Source organism: Lytechinus variegatus, chromosome 2 (genome assembly GCF_018143015.1).
Source record: "Lytechinus variegatus isolate NC3 chromosome 2, Lvar_3.0, whole genome shotgun sequence".
In the NCBI taxonomy this organism is placed as follows: domain Eukaryota; kingdom Metazoa; phylum Echinodermata; class Echinoidea; order Temnopleuroida; family Toxopneustidae; genus Lytechinus; species Lytechinus variegatus.
Window position 1 is genome coordinate 21,779,676 of NC_054741.1, and position 16,528 is coordinate 21,796,203.

The window sequence follows — 16,528 nt, forward strand, 5'->3', positions numbered from 1 at the left end:
GGTAAAGGTAGACGCCCCATTCCACCCCCGAAAGAGCGCAAACCCAAGCAAGTGGTTAAGGTATCGCCACTACCGCAAGCTGACGATGATTTATGTAAGTGAACTTCAGATACTGTCCTTTCTTTGTTGCTATTACCATGATTATTATGATATAGGCCTACCGAAAATAATGGTAATATCATGATGGTAATTATGACATGACTTTAATAATAATGATGATGAATATGATGATGATGAAAATAATAATGATGTGTTCTTATTTCTATAGACGACGATGTGTATCCCCTTGATAATAATGAGCGAGAGCTTGAAGCTAAATGTGACGCTGGAAAAGACAGATGCAGACCGATCTATGAGAAGTACATTTTGTTTAACTATTTCAATGAATATTGAAAATTGTATGATATTTTGCTGTATTAGAAAGTAAAGATGACAATTACCCTTTTTCAGTTCACTTTGAAACTATTTTAAAGTTCGCTAATAAATCCACCAAAGGTGAAAATCATCACTTTTGAAATTAATTACTACACAGGGCCTAGAAAATTGGGGCAGGGGGGTCACCCCTACACCTATTTCCCACAAACATATACAATAACGAAAACAAAAATCTGATTGTGATCTTTCGTATGGTATGCCCCCCTTACTAAACCGTTCCAAGGCCCTGCATAAATTAAAATTTTGGTTTATATTGGATAGATTCTGCGAGTTCACTTATAAATTTCATTTGATCATTATGCTCGATCAAATCAAATGTATTATGTAACTGATTGTTGGGAATAGTTTCGCCCAGATCGTCATTACAGTCTGGCTTCTTCATAGTTTGTCATATTTGCAGTTTATTTAAAATCGTAGTAAGGCCAATGGTGACATGATATATGGAATTTCAAATAGATATATATTTTTAAGTGAATGTGTTCATGAATATCTATTCTTTATAGTTTGAGGAAATTCTATCATATTTTTTGTAATATAGCAAATATATATTTTTGAATATACTAATCGGTATAAATGCAACCTAGTCTCAGGTTGGTTAGCTACGCGGTTGGATTAACAGATCTTCCAACCATTTATCGTTTTAAAATTGTTCTTCTTGTTTTTTTAGAGCCTGGCAATAAATATTTGATGTATAAACCTGATTTTAGAGGGATAATGGGCCAATAATATAGGACATACCAAACGCACTGAAAAAGTACATTTATGACTGTGCTGACATGTACCTTGTCTTGCAAGAAAAAAAGAATTATAAGAAGTACATGCATGTGACCAAAAAATATAAATTCTCATGTAAAGCAAAATTCGTTATGATCGTATTTTAGGGACGGATCAGTATCATCAGTTGAAATGAGGGTAAGCGTGCAGATTCCTAAAGAGGAGTACAGGCTTGGAGACATCTCCCTTGTTGGTGATACCGATGGAAATATCATGTAAGTATATGAATATTTCTGCTTTCTTTCTTTCTTTCTTTCTTTTTTATTACTTTCTTTCTTTTATTATTATTCATCATGTTTTATTATTCATTTATATTTTTGATTTACTTATTTATTCATTTATTTCAAATATTCTTATTAATCAAACTATTTTTTCACTTTATACGATGGTCGTAAGAAATGTAAACTATACATTATATGAATTCTTCTTTTTTTAATCATTTAACTGCGGATTTTCTAATTTTCTCTTCAAATCAGAGTTGAGACTACCAGGCTGCCGAGGTATTTGAAGGCTGGTGATCAATTGTTGCAGATAAGTAACATCGACGTTACGAACACGGGGAAGGAATTTGCTCATATTTGTCTCAATCGTGTGAATTCAGACAAGGTTTGTAACAAAAGGAGTAGTAAAGCAAACACTGAAATGGCATTCGAACGATGTGTTTCATTAGCGAGTTAATATGTCGGTAATGCCCGTCAAATGTCAATGAACAGCTGGGAGGTCCTTGTCGAAAATATTATTGATGAACAGGAAAATACAGTTTCGTTCGGAGCTGACGAACGATTGCAAATATTTCGTTTGTCCAGAGTCCAAGACGGAAACTGCTGTTTTGTTTCACTAATAATTTTCGACAAAGTCTTCTTGGTTGCTCATTTTCAAAAAGGGCATTTGACAATACATTTTCCTATGTTCTTGAAAGCGTTCTACATACCTGTGAAAAAAAATGAGAGTAACATTTTGTAGAGAAGGGATTAAAAGCAAAACAGAAAATGCCTGTTATCCAAAGAGTATAGTGGAGCTTCGCAAAGTTGTTCATCATATTGGCAATAGTTAAAGTAATTGAAATTATTTAGTCCGCATTTCATACCTTAGTAGAGACTCTCCTCATAGGCAAATGCAAGAAATCGTTTTCTTATGAGGTTCTGTAAGTTTAGATTCGTGATCTGTATCAATATAAAAAGATCATTTTATTGCAGTTATTCCCTGCTTATTTATGTTCACAGAAAATTTCGAAGTTATTGTCTAATATGTGGACGTTAGTTTTTCATTATCAAAAGTAAAGTTTAGGCCTATTTTAAACATTTGGACTTACGATTTTTTGTCTAGTATAGGATGTGTTAAGCAATTTTCTAGACAAATTTATCGAAGTAAAATAGGATTTTGCGTGAAAATGAATTCTGCCATTTACCATATTGTCTGCAAATTTTCGGCTGAAACAGTGTGTACTTGTGTTTTCAAGTCGAATTATCTCGAAATTTGTAATATGTTTAATATCACGAGAAAGTATATTTCAATGTGATCACTTTGAGACCACTTTTAATTCAGGGGCACATTCAATAAGCTTAAAAGATCTTTCTCAAGTTAGCATTCGTTTGAGTCACTACACTGTGAAAAAAATATTGGGTAAAATTTTAACCAACATGAGGGTAGTTATGTGTCCAAATAATTTGGGGCAGTATTTTACCCAATGCGGGAGGCATATTGTCCATTAAGGTTAAGATATAAGCAGCAATTACTTTAGAATGGGCAAAATTGTCATCACACTGGATAGATACAAATTCTCAAAGGAAATGCCCAATGTGGGTTGGACACATAATTACCCTCATGGAGCATTTTTATCCAATATTTTTAGAGTTTAAAACCAATTTACCCCAGGGATAGCTATTGGACACTTTTATACAACTCAGGAGATGTTTTTTCAACAAATACCAATGTTTTTTTTTTATCTATTTTCATTTCTAGATTAACCTCGAAATTCTCCGGCGTTTTCATCAATGCTGATAAAGACTTTTAGCGAGGTTTCAGAATTTGATTCACCGTGGGAAATGCAAATTAACCTACGCCATGCTAAGTCCCATCAAAATGCTAGATGGTTCAATGAGATGACATAAATTATCATGCCTCAGCTCGTCACATCACTGCCATTTTAATCTAAGGCTGCCTCAATACAACTATGTCAAAAGTAAAAAAAAAATTCCCACAAAAAGGGAAGAAGCCAGGAAAAATTCGGATTGTCAAAAGTGATATTTCACACACTTACACAAGAAGATAATAAAGCAACAAATACGATCGGGTATAGGTTGTTAGTTAAAGTAATGATAAATTTCAACAGTAAGATTTCTATAGTATTTACCTACATGTGCTATCAATTACAAAGACGGGTCCAAAATAATAATGACGTCAAAAACATATGCAAATATGAAAATCTATTTGCCTACATCTGTTTATTTTTGTATAGTGTTATGATTCTTATGACATTGCGTTGTTTTAATATCTTCCTGTGAGTTTGGTGTTAATGGTTTGCTTAACCTTGACTTTAAAACTAAAACTTGAATTTAAAAATAATTCATTGAATAAAAATGTCATTCAGACTAGTCATACAAACCGCCGTGAACCGCCATCGAAACCGTCGATGTGTGATCGCAGGTAGCAAGTAGAATCTCTGTGTAAAATATCCATATGAACAGTTTCCCTAAGTCAAATATTGAAGGGAAATAACTTGGAAGAATTAAAAGACAGTATAGATAGGCTCGGAAAAAAGTAAAAGAATTGCAATAATTGGAATTTAATGTACTAGTAATATAACTCAATTTACCACATTTTGTTGTGTAATTCGAATTCTATGCCCTTGTTATTGTTTCAACTTATTCTTGTTCTAATGATTAATATCGTTTTCTGATGTTATCATTTATTGTCATTATTTTTTTTTATCTTCATGACATACTTAGAAATCTTTGTACTCCAAGTTATCCTCAGTTCACGGTCTTTTTTGACATCATACATACTGTCATCATCAAAGAGCGAATATTTTCACTGTCTTTTCAAAAACATGTATTAATACTTACATTACATGCACATATAGCGTATATGTATGTACACAAAATTATGTCTTTTAATGTATTCATTTGTTATATTCTAACTGATTTTGTTTGTATTATACTGTTGAAGCAGTGAAGTAATGTTTAAAATGTTACCTACCATGAAATGCCATGTAAATACATTTCGTATAGGTATAAGTCTACGCATAAGCATACAAAATAATGTATTTTAATGTATCCATTTGTTAAATTCTAGCTGAATTTATACACAAACTTATGTCTTTTAATGTATCCATTTGTGAAATTCTAACTGATTTTGTTTGTATTATATTGTTGAAGCAGTGAAGTATTGTTTAAAATGTTACCCATTATGGAATGCCATGTAAATAAGTTTCGTATAGGTATAAGTCTACGCATAAGCATACAAAATAATGTATTTTAATGTATTAATTTGTTAAATTCTAACTGATATTTTTTATACAAAATTATGTCTTTTAACGTATTCATTTGTGAAATTCTAACTGATTTTGTTTGTATTATATTGTTGAAGCAGTGAAGTAATGTTTAGAATGTTACCCATTATGAAATGTTATGTAAATACAGTTTCGTGTATAGGTATAAGTCTACGCATAAGTCTACCAAATTGTGTATTTCAATGTATTCATTTGTCAAATTCTGGCTGATTTCGTACACAAAATTATATGTATTTTAATGCATTCATTTGTTACATTCTAACTGATCTTGTTTTGTAACAGTTGAAGTAGTGAAGTAATGTCAAAAATGTTACCCATTATGAAATGCCATGTAAATACAGTGTCGTATAGGTTTATAATATACACAACAATATACCAAAGGGTCTTTCATCAAAGTAATTTAATCATTTGTCTTATGCCATATAGTCTATGTCTATTATAAATGTTGTCATTGTATATAGAGGGGTTAATGTGTTTTCTTAAATGAAGCAACCATGCAGGGGCAGTATTTACTATTTTTCTACAAAATTATTATGTAAATACATTGTAAAAAAAGATGTACATAATTTTTGAGATACAAAGTTACAAGTCTTTCATGTAATTATGCGTATAGTTGTATCAATAATATTTGCTAATTTCTAACTTGGATTTTGTCTTGGAAGCCGTGAAATGATATTTTGATGAAGATCAATGGATAATCATGCACAATGTAAATCGCTATGATTGAAAATCAAGTAGTAAGTCGATGACGGTTGTGTTTATCAACGAAATACCAAAGTGCAATGATAAAAACTAAAATATAACAAGGCTAAACTGAAATATAACAACTGATAAAAAGGCTTTCGCTCAGAATAAAGGTGGTTTTGGTCAAATAAATACTAGTATTTGATAATAATAAAAAGGTTTTCACTACAAAACGAAGGTGATTCTGATTATATTTCAGCTCTTCTGATTCAGCATACCTATCAGATTTCCAAGGGGTGCTGCCTAACACGTGTAACATACGCAACACCCCCTAGGTAAATTAGCATCCCCAGGTCACAGGGTCGTGATTTCACTTAATTGTATCTATGAAGTTTGGTATATACCTATACGTAATAGTGGTTACGACTTTCAATTAGTGCTTTCGATTACGAACCATGCCGTGTATTCTTTCAGCAAGCAATTCACCCACAGTGTGCTGTACTCGACCCAGGTGCATGGCCCTTGGAAGCGGGGGTGCCACCCCCACATTACCTTAAGGGTGCTGCGTGTATTATACTCTACAGGCAGCACCCCCAGGTATTCTGGAAGATGTGTAAAAATGTTTTTAAAAAATATAACCAAAACGACCTCTTTTCAAATTTCTCGGGACCAAGTTGATCTCCATTTCGGTTGTGAAAACCTTTTTTTCTCGTTTTTTATCGCTTTTTTGCTTTTCAAATATGCTTCAGCATATATAATATATAAATTGAGCTTTATAAAATGGACCATATTATTATTATTTTTATTATCATATTATTATTATCATTATTATTATTATTGTTGTTGTTGTTTTATTATTATTATTGTTGTTGTTAGTATTATTATCATTATCATTATTATTATTATTAATATTATTATCATCATCATTATTATTATCATTATTATTTCACTTCTTTTCCTTCTATTTTTACCTCTTATCTGTTCTTTTCTTGACGTACCCCATTGCAGATCAGCTGTGTTACAATTGGCACAGTAGATACAGTGGGTAAACACTTAAAATGTTGGGCAACATATACTGTCCTCTGTGTTGGGTAATGTATGTTGGTAAGACAGATTTTAACCGATAGTTGTGTGGACAGTGTGTTGCCCATGGTTGGTTATAAGTTTGGCATTTTTTGCCCAATTATTTTAAGAGTGTAATCCAGCTCGTTTATATTTCCTACAGTTATGCAAACTGTAAATATGTTAGCCAATATTTATCGTTGTGTTTGTTTTTGATGTTTTGAATCGGAAAATAAATAATCCTATTTCTACATGTATTGCAGTGTATTGTCTTTATTTACAGGTATATCGATTTCTTTCATAATTTTTGGCTTATGAAATGTGCAAGGATCGTAAAAAATGCAAACAGATTCGTATCAAATCAAATAATTATTTTCCTACTCTTTATTATGATTCCATGACATTTTCTCCGGCGACAGGCAATCGCTCCGATGGAAAATCAGCATCGTTAACCCTAATATCAGACTGGGACATTTCGTCGCCTGAGACGACGGGGGGGGGGGGGGGGTGGCTGACAAGAAAATTGGCACGCGCTACCCCTGGCATAATTTGCAAAACTATAAGATCAAATTCTGCGAAAAATCTCAAAAATTATGGTTATTATGCTAATTTCATTTTTCATTTAAGTTTTATTTCCACAAATCCGTTATATTACAAAACTTTGATAACTTACATTAGAAGCTGAGCAACCATTACACACGTAGACTATAAGCAAGCATTCTCAATCAATACATATAATGCATGTTTAAGTACATAAAACGGAAGCAGAATGCTTGTAGATAAGGTTTCCTTTTTTATACATTACTTTTGATATAACTACTTAATAATAATACACAACGTATTATTATATATATTACTTAACAATTTATGCGTAAAATCAAGTGTGCTCTAATGAACTAAATAATGCCCATAAAATGCTAATTTTGGGTTCGCATACTTTTCTTTGTTTTTCGAATTTTTGTTTTTCATTGATTTTTTTTTCAATTGAAATTTTCGAGGAATTTATTTTGACCATAAACAAAATGGAATTGACCGATTTTAATCAGTAAAATGAAAAAATAATGATACATTTATGAATTTGGGCTAAAAACACTATTTGCATTAGATTTGTGCACGAATTCACGTTTTTGAGCAATTTTGGGTCTGCACACTTAGAAAAATAGGTTCAACTTTGCCCCCCCGGGTTTGCACCTTTAAAGTTGCAGACCAGATGTCGCACTGGGCGCAGCTTTAAGGTGCAACTTTGTACCTTTTTGGAAAGGTGCCACTTTGCACCTCTCTGAAAGGTACAAAGTTAAACCTTAAAGGTGCTCCCATTGTGCCATCTGGTCTGCACCTTTAAAGGTAATGAGCGGGTCTTAAAAATTGTCTCACTCATTTAAAATTATGTGCATATTACATTCACAGAGGAAAATGATGCTAATATTATTACCCTTCTCCATTCTTAAACGCCGAGCACCTGACAAGAAGGCAGAAAGTCTTGTAATGGAGACGCAATTATCGCGATAGTTCGATGGAATAATCTCCAGATTGCAATCCTTAAAGGCTAGGTCTCCCCCAACAAAAAATTGATTTAGATAAAAAGAGAAAAAATCAACAAGCAGAAAAGCATAACACTGAAATTTTCATCAAAGTCGGATGCAAAGTTATGAAATTTGTAAATTTCGCACAAAACGGTTATATTCACATCCTGCTCGGTATGCAAATGAGGGGACTGATGACACCACTCACTGCTTCTTTCGTATTTTATTATATGAAATATTCAAATTTTCTCCCCGTTGTCATGTGAAATAAATTTTCATTCTTCCCTAAACATGCGGTACCATTGTTTTAATATTTTATGGTTCAGTCAAATTGGTCCTTATTGTCAAATTTGTAAAAATTGAAATACTGTATAATTCAAACAATAAAAAACAAAACAAATAGTGAGTGAAGGAATCATCGACTCTCTCATTTGCATGTCACTGAGATGTGCATATAACTGTTTTGTAAAAAAATACGCGAAACTTTAAATTGCCTTAAACTTTCTTACTTTACATCTGATTTTGATAAAATTTTCAGTGTTAAGCTTGTTAGATTTTTTTTCTATTGATTAAAATCAAGATGTGATGATCAGGGGCAGATCGAGGATTCTTCAAATGGGGGGGGGGGGCAAATACTTTCCCTACGAAAATTTGACAGGCCAAAGAAAATGGGAATCACTGAAAAATGATAATTATTTTTCAACGTAAAATTTTGACAAGCAGAAAAAGTGCTTAACTAAAAATTGAAGGTATATAGCCTAGTTTTGTTCAACGTAAAGTTGGACAAGCAAAACAAAATTGTGTGTGAACAACATATCCCCATTGATAACATTTGCTATACACACGGGCCGGGTGTATACACCCCCCCCCCCCTCTGAATCCACCACTGCACCACTGCATGCTGGGGGTAGATTTTCTATTTCTCAGATCGTCTAACACCATCATGCATATGCATAAACACAATTGGTATTCTATCAGTTTGGTCTAATTATCTTTTTGGTCAAACCATCACCTGATCTAATTTAGTCTAATAATACTTACATTTTTAATATCCACTTCGTCTATGTATTATCATACATTTCCTTATCAAAAGGAAATTGGTTCGTAGACAGTTTATCTAATCGCATAAACTACACTCTTAAAATAGGCAAAAAATGCCCAACTTTTAACCAACCCTGAGCAATTAACATACTGTCCATGCAACTATTGTTTAAAATCTGTCCAAAGTGTGTAATAAAAACTAATAATTGGGTAATGAATTTGCTCAATCAGATAATTGCCCAGAATATATCTATAATTTTTTTACCAACATACATTACCCAACACAGTGGACAGTACAATGTAAAAATATTGGATAAAATTTCAACCAGCACGAGGGTAATTATGTGTCCAACCAATTTGGGGCAGTATTTTACTCAATGCTGGAAGCATATTGTCCAGTAAGGTTAAAGAATAAGTAGCAATTACTTTAAACACTGGATAAATAACTAGAACATCAATGATGTGGAGCTCATCCGGCATCTCGCAACACAATTTAACACAATTTTAATTTATATTAAAATTATATGAATTATATTGGTGACATAAATTGAGGATATAGAATTGAAATTGATGAAGAAATGACATAGAAGCATTTATTGTGATCTATGAATAAATTTCATATGAATCAAGTATTAATTATTATCTAGTCAAAGTTTTTAACTCTGTGTAGAACCTTGGTGAACCTAATGTAGCTCTCAGATGGAACAAAAATAACCAAAATCAATCAACAAATAAGTAAGCAATTTTTGTGAGTTTTGAAAATATATGAATAAATAGCAGATTCAATGAGTTTAAAAATTCTATGTTTAAATTTTGTATCACCACCTCGAGCTATTATATAAAGCAAACAAACCTGAAATTGATCAACAAATGAAAAAGAATAAACATTTTTGGTGATTTATGAATAAATTTTGCATAAATTAGAATAAATAATTTTCCAGACAAAATTTTGTGTACAAGTTTGGTGAACCTCATGCAGCTCTCTACCAGATGGAAGAAAAAAAATCAAAATCTGTCAACAAATAAAGAAGAAGAGGAATTTTCTGTGATTTATGAATACATTTCGCATAAATTAGCATAATTTTCTACTGAAAATTTTCAAAATTCTGTGTAGAAGTTTGGTGGGCCTCATGAAGTTCTACCGGATGGAAGAAAAAATATCAAAATCTGTCGACAAATAAAGAAGAAGAGGCATTTTCTGTGATTTCTGAATAAATTTCGCATAAATTAGCATAAGTAATTTTCTACTGAAAATTTCAAAAATCTGTGTAGAAGTTTGGTGAACCTCATAAAGTTCTACAAGATGGAAGAAGAAAAAAAGTAAAAATTGGGGCCGGATGAGCTAAAAATGCCCAATGTTGGTTGGACACAATATTATTACCCTCATGGAGCATTTTACCCAATATTTTTTAGAGTGTATGTTGCCCAATATTTTAAGTTTGTAGGTGGTGTAAGGCCTAGTTCATATACGACGACAATGGTGTAGTCCTAAATAGAAATAGACAAAGTGGTAAATGGACTAATCGGCAATTAAACCAAATATATATAGTAGACGAACTGGTTATCAAAAATTTGGTTAGACTCGTGTGATGAGACAGAACGGAAGTAGTATTTGTCATAACCTCTTTTCTAAGGGGTTTACAGGGATACCCTTCCTCTCACGTCTAGTGTCGGAACAAATAAAAGCGTAGAAAACATAAAATCCATGATTTTTTATGATTAGCCACCCCCTCCACTTTTAAAATCGGCCCCTGTATTTATTCGTCTCTGAATATTATTTTTCCCACACATAGGTCTTTTTACAACCGATAATCGGTTGTAACAGGTCGGACATGGAATCCTGCCGCAGAGCACGAAAGTAAATGATAAGAATTATGATCAACCAACAATTACTTACCTTACACCACAGAGCAGACGCACTGCCAAAGGCACTCTACAACTCCGGTCTTCTTCAGCTAAGGTCACCAATTCTTTCCGAAGTTTGGACATCTAAGAAATACATAGATCTCTCGTTCCTCTCCATCATCGGAATATTCATAGGCATGCACTTATCCTAATTCCTTAATTACTTTGTATAAAAGCAACTAGAAGAATAAAGTTTCAACATTTTTTAAAGTTATAGGGCCTATATAAAGTGTATAGGTCTGGACGCAGGATCCTAGGTACCCAGGTATACATCACTTTGACCAGCTAAGGGTTCTATTAAGGAACCTTTTGATCGAATTTAATTTCTGCTATACGCCCCCCTCCCATCAAGTCGCTTTTCAAATCATGTAGATGTAATGAAATATATTCTGTTTTATTAGAGAGCATATAGGGTCTGGAAACTTAGACTATACGGAAATCGTAAGGCCCATATTCTGAAATAAGGAGAGCCAATTGGGGTACAAATCTCTAGTATTGGTACATGTTCAATTCATTAATTCTTATTATACTCAAATCATTATAACTGTCTCAGAATGATAACTGAAATATTTTCTTCATTGTGAAAGCAAAGGAAAACAATGTAGCAAATATAAGATATATACAATATTGGCAGAATTGTTTGAATTTTTGGCTCCCCATAAATCTAGCAGAGTTAGACCATGGTCTAAGTTAAACCTCACTTCAGAATACTGGGGCCGATTGCACGAAAGGGTCTTTCCAAGGACCGTCTTTCGTGTCGCCCATCTTTTATGATACGCTATAGGCGGGTTGTTTCTGAAATTTATGATAAAGAATAAGATTCGTTAGTTTGCTTTTAAATCAAATTTTATACAATTTCATGATACATCACATCATTTTATAAACAAATATGTTGTTTAATTTAACGGACGAATGAAATATGTTTGCAGATGATTTATTTAAAATGCGTTTCACATGGCGCATCATAAAAGATGGGCGACACGAAAGACGGTCCTTGCAAAGACCCTTTCGTGCAATTGGCCCCGGGTCTGCATGTGTCGGGGGCGGGGGGGGGGGGTCTGTGAATAAATAAAAATTCGCATATTTCATGAATAAGTTGGAGTTGTCATGTTTTTTTATCAGTTATTTGTTAGAAAGGTTGTATAAGCATGCATAATCTAGTTGTTTTATTTGGAAGAACAGGCCGATTAGCAAAGTTAGTTTAATTATTTTAGATTTTTTATTCATTCCAGTATGTAACTGGCATATCGATTTTTTTTTATAGAAACGTTTAAATGCGAGGAATCGACTTCAAAGAAGACGCTTCCCATTGCACATAATTCTCCCATTCCCTCTAATTATGTTGTGCTCACCAGGTTTCTTTTAGTAATTAAAGGTAACGATCTGACATAACGGTACACGGGACTATGTTATTTTGAGTAACATGACAATTTTTTAGTGTGTAGAACCGTAATGCTAGTGAATTTTAGTCATTCCCGTAACTGTTTTTTTTTTTATAGTAATTTAGTGTGTAGAACCAATGCTGGTGAATGTTAGTCATTCCCGTAACTGTTTTTTTTTTTAGTAATTAAAGGTAACGATCTGACATAACGGTACTCGGGACTATGTTATTTTGAGTAACATGACAATTTTTTAGTGTGTAGAACCAATGCTGGTGAATTTTAGTCATTCCCGTAACTGTTTTTTTTAGTAATATAAGGTAACGATCTGACATAACGGTACTCGGGACTATGTTATTTTGAGTAACATGACAATTTTTTAGTGTGTAGAACCAATGCTGGTGAATTTTAGTCATTCTCGTAATTTGTTTTTTTTTTAGTAATTAAAGGTAACGATCTGACATAATGGTACTCAGGACTATATCATTTTGAGTAACATATAGGTAATAATTTGTTGGTGTGTAGAACTAATGCTGGTTAATGAATGGTCGACGGATGAGAGATTAATTCACAGCGAGATGCGAAAGGTGATCAATTGCAAATAATGGATGATTCAGTATAGGGTTGTTGCGAGAAAACCATACGAGAGTTGACAGTTAGTGATGGCTTGTAAACAGTCCATTCCATTATGAAACCATCAGCAACGGTCATACTGTATATTTTGAACAAACAGACGCAACGGACTGACAGGCACAGTGGCAGACTGACAAGAAAACCGTATGTACCAAAAGTTGGATCCATGTCCGTCAAGCGTGGTGTCAGGAGTGGGATTGATCCTGCCCAGCTAGCCCGGTGATTGGGTTAACGTTGGAACCGCCAGAGGTTGATGCATTGGACCAACACCATGTACTGACGTAGGGCTAATGTGAAAATGTCCGCCGAGCCGATATCAATTTACAATGTTGGACCTATGCATATAATTCCAAAATTGGCCCAAAGTCCTTTATTAATGTTGGGCTAATTTTAAAATGTCTGCCGAGATCAATTTGAGACATTGGACCGATATCAAATAACAATGTTGGGCCTATGTTCCATTCCAACATTGGCCAAATGCCATTTGTTGACGTTTAGTAGACTCGTTAAGAGGTTGAACGCTGCATTTTTAGTACAAATGTTCCTTGAGTCAAAAGAAAGAGATTCATCCAAAGAGACACGTTGTATCTATGCAAATAAGCAAGTAATTCGCATATTATGTCGATATAGTGAAAAGATATATATTTTAATAAAGTTAAAATATGGATTGAGGTAGGGTACATTAATCATGATTCATGAATTCATGGTCCAGAGCTTCATTAAAGCATTAACCTGCAAAGCAATGTCTCCTGTAATATTTCCAAGAGAAACAAATTAGAAACAAATAAAACAAATGGTGTTTTACCAATACCGAATGCATTTTGCCCGTATATACCATAGATTACAGTGTGGCAGACACACCAACAAAAGCGATATACGAGAAGCCGATGGAAGCTATTATGTTGGGATTGTGTTATCTCGAATGACATACCATTGATCGCTTTATTGTCGGATTCGTGAGTGTGACTGTGTCATAGAGGTTGTTTTGGTCTCGTTTTTGCGCAATATCACGTCATACATTTCGACATATTTGCCCTCTTTCTAAGCAAATTAAGACTCCAATACTGTCATGAAGCATATCGATGTTTTCGCTAATATATTCTCTTTCATGTAGAATGTTGACATCGTGTATTAAATGCTGTTATTTATAAAACAGTTGAGGATTCACGAAAAAAACTGTTTTGAATTATAATTTGCATAATTTATGCAAATTAGGTAATAATAAACGAGGATATCCCAATAATTTTATGACAATTTTCTTCCCTTTCTTACCCTAAATCTTTATTTCCAATTTTAGGGCAGTTCTGGTTAAATCTATATTCTTAAATACTTGTTTTCACTATATCGACATAATATGCAAATTTATGCAAATTACTTGCTTATTTGCAAAGATACAGCGTGTCTCATTGGATGAATCTTTTTCTTTTGACTCAAGGAACATTTGTGCCAAGTTGGACATTTGTACTCAAAAATGCAACGTTCACCCCTTTTTTGCGGTTAACAAGTCTACTAGCTGGGCTGAAGGTAAAATGTCCACCGACTCAACGTCAATTGTGTCCTTGGACCAATATCAAATTGTGATGTTGGGCGTATGAACATTTGTAACATTATCCCGACCTCATTTAATAACGTTGGACCAAGCTGTAATTTCTTTTGTCAGGTGAAAGTGGGTTTTTGAACAATGACAAGCCGCCATGCCTCAGCTTGATCAAAGCTATTGCTTTGATACAGTACACGTATGGGAGAAAGCATGTGAAATTATACATGTACAACAGTTTTGGCATATATATATACATATATATACATGTATATAGGAATTCATTAAGACCACAAGAAATAGGGGAACCAGAAAGGTGCAACTTTGCGGGAAAAAAGGCAATAAGACTATAACCGTGGTCACATTTGTTCTACGGCGGCCGTACGGGGAGTCGAAAACAGTCGTTTTAACATTTGTTTGTACCAACTACATAAAGGGTCTGTAATACCTCGGTCACATTTGCTCTACGGCGGCCGTACGGCGAGTCGAAAACAGTCGTTCTAACCTTATTTTGAATAAAACGGCTGTTTTCGACTCGCTGTACGGCTGCCATGCATAGAGTAAATGTGACCGGTATAAGTCTAGACTAGTCGAACTATCACACATTACCCATTTCGATATCCGCGGTTCTCGCTAGCATAGCATAGCGGGAAGATGTCTTGAATGCAGTTACAACGAGGTGACCTTGAGTCCCAAGCAAGGTAATTAAGCAACTCTTAAAATCCATAGAAAAACTGAAGTGAACAAACCGCGGTTTTCGGCAATCTTCTGTCTCTTTGATGGGGTACACAATTTATGGAACTCTTTCCCTCATTTGCACTTTCAGAGAGGTGCAAAGTTGCACCTTTCCAAAAAAGGTACAAAGTTGCACCTTAAAGGTGCGCCCACAGTGTGGCATCTGGGGCCCGTCTTACAAAGAGTTGCGATTGATCCCATCAATCGCAAGTATGGAAAGCCAGCAAAGTCAACATATGAAATGCATGTTTGTTCCAAAAAAATTCTAGATATGAATGTATATCCATAAAGTAATTGATTTCTTGACAATTTGGTGTGTTCTCTTTTGTTTACAAAGGACATTTTGCAAATTTCCTGGTGAAAAAATTGTGACACTGATGGATTTCCATAGAATTACGATTGATTGGATCAATCGCAGCTCTTTGAAAGACAGGGCCCTGGTCTGCACCTTTAAAGGTGCAAAGTTGAACCTATTTTTCTTAGTGTGCATATACGTATTTCACTAACCAAATGAAGTGATCGCAATGCGCGAGCTGAAAAATCATGATATTCAGACCAGCTAAAAGGGGCATTTATAATGACTGCTTTTAGGAATTCATGAAGAGCAGGCATATCGTAAGCAAGGACTGGAAATGTTTTATATTGAGACCTCAAAAGGGTCCATCACTTTAAGTAGTCATGAAAAGAAGCATAGTCCACTACATGTACATGTAAGAATGATAACTCGAAGTGAGAGGAAATATATTTGGTGTATATTTACTTGAAAATGGGATGTTTTAGTACCATTTAATTCCCTTGAATAGGTGTATTTGTCTCATTAAACAGAATATGCGAGCATCAGGAGTGATGAACAATTTTACCCTAAGCAAATTATTTTTCATAAAGTTATTAGAAAATTATTTCTTACGTAATATAATATATAACAACATATAAAATATTATGATACGATAAAATATAGAATAATATTTTCTTCCTCCACTACGTTTCTCTTTCTTTCCCCTCTTTTTCTGGCTTTCCAACGATTTTTTTGGCCAGCTGATGGGGGAGGCACGTGCCCCCATAGTTATATGCCATTGATAGTGAAGATAGATATTCTTGGGCAACTTATAATGTCCCCATAAAATACTAAAAGGATCAAATAATACTACTTAACTGAATTTATCTGAAGCAGTAATAGTCATAATTCATGTTTATGTGATAAAAAGTTCTCAGATGAGCAGCATCATTGATTTTATGTGATATGAATGACGTCGATGGGAAGTCCCCGATATGACAGGTACTTAGTGGTGTGCAGCCGTAACCCTAGTCT

General features: G+C 33.9%; 1 long non-coding RNA gene across 1 annotated transcript; it reads left to right on the forward strand.

The window, feature by feature from the left end:
- The first annotated feature begins 278 nt into the window (after nt 1-278).
- On the forward strand, nt 279-1,775 carry LOC121409525. The gene is made up of 3 exons (XR_005969171.1): nt 279-359; nt 1,317-1,424; nt 1,686-1,775. It is a non-coding gene; the product is annotated as an uncharacterized LOC121409525 (long non-coding RNA).
- The last annotated feature ends 14,753 nt before the right edge of the window (nt 1,776-16,528 follow it).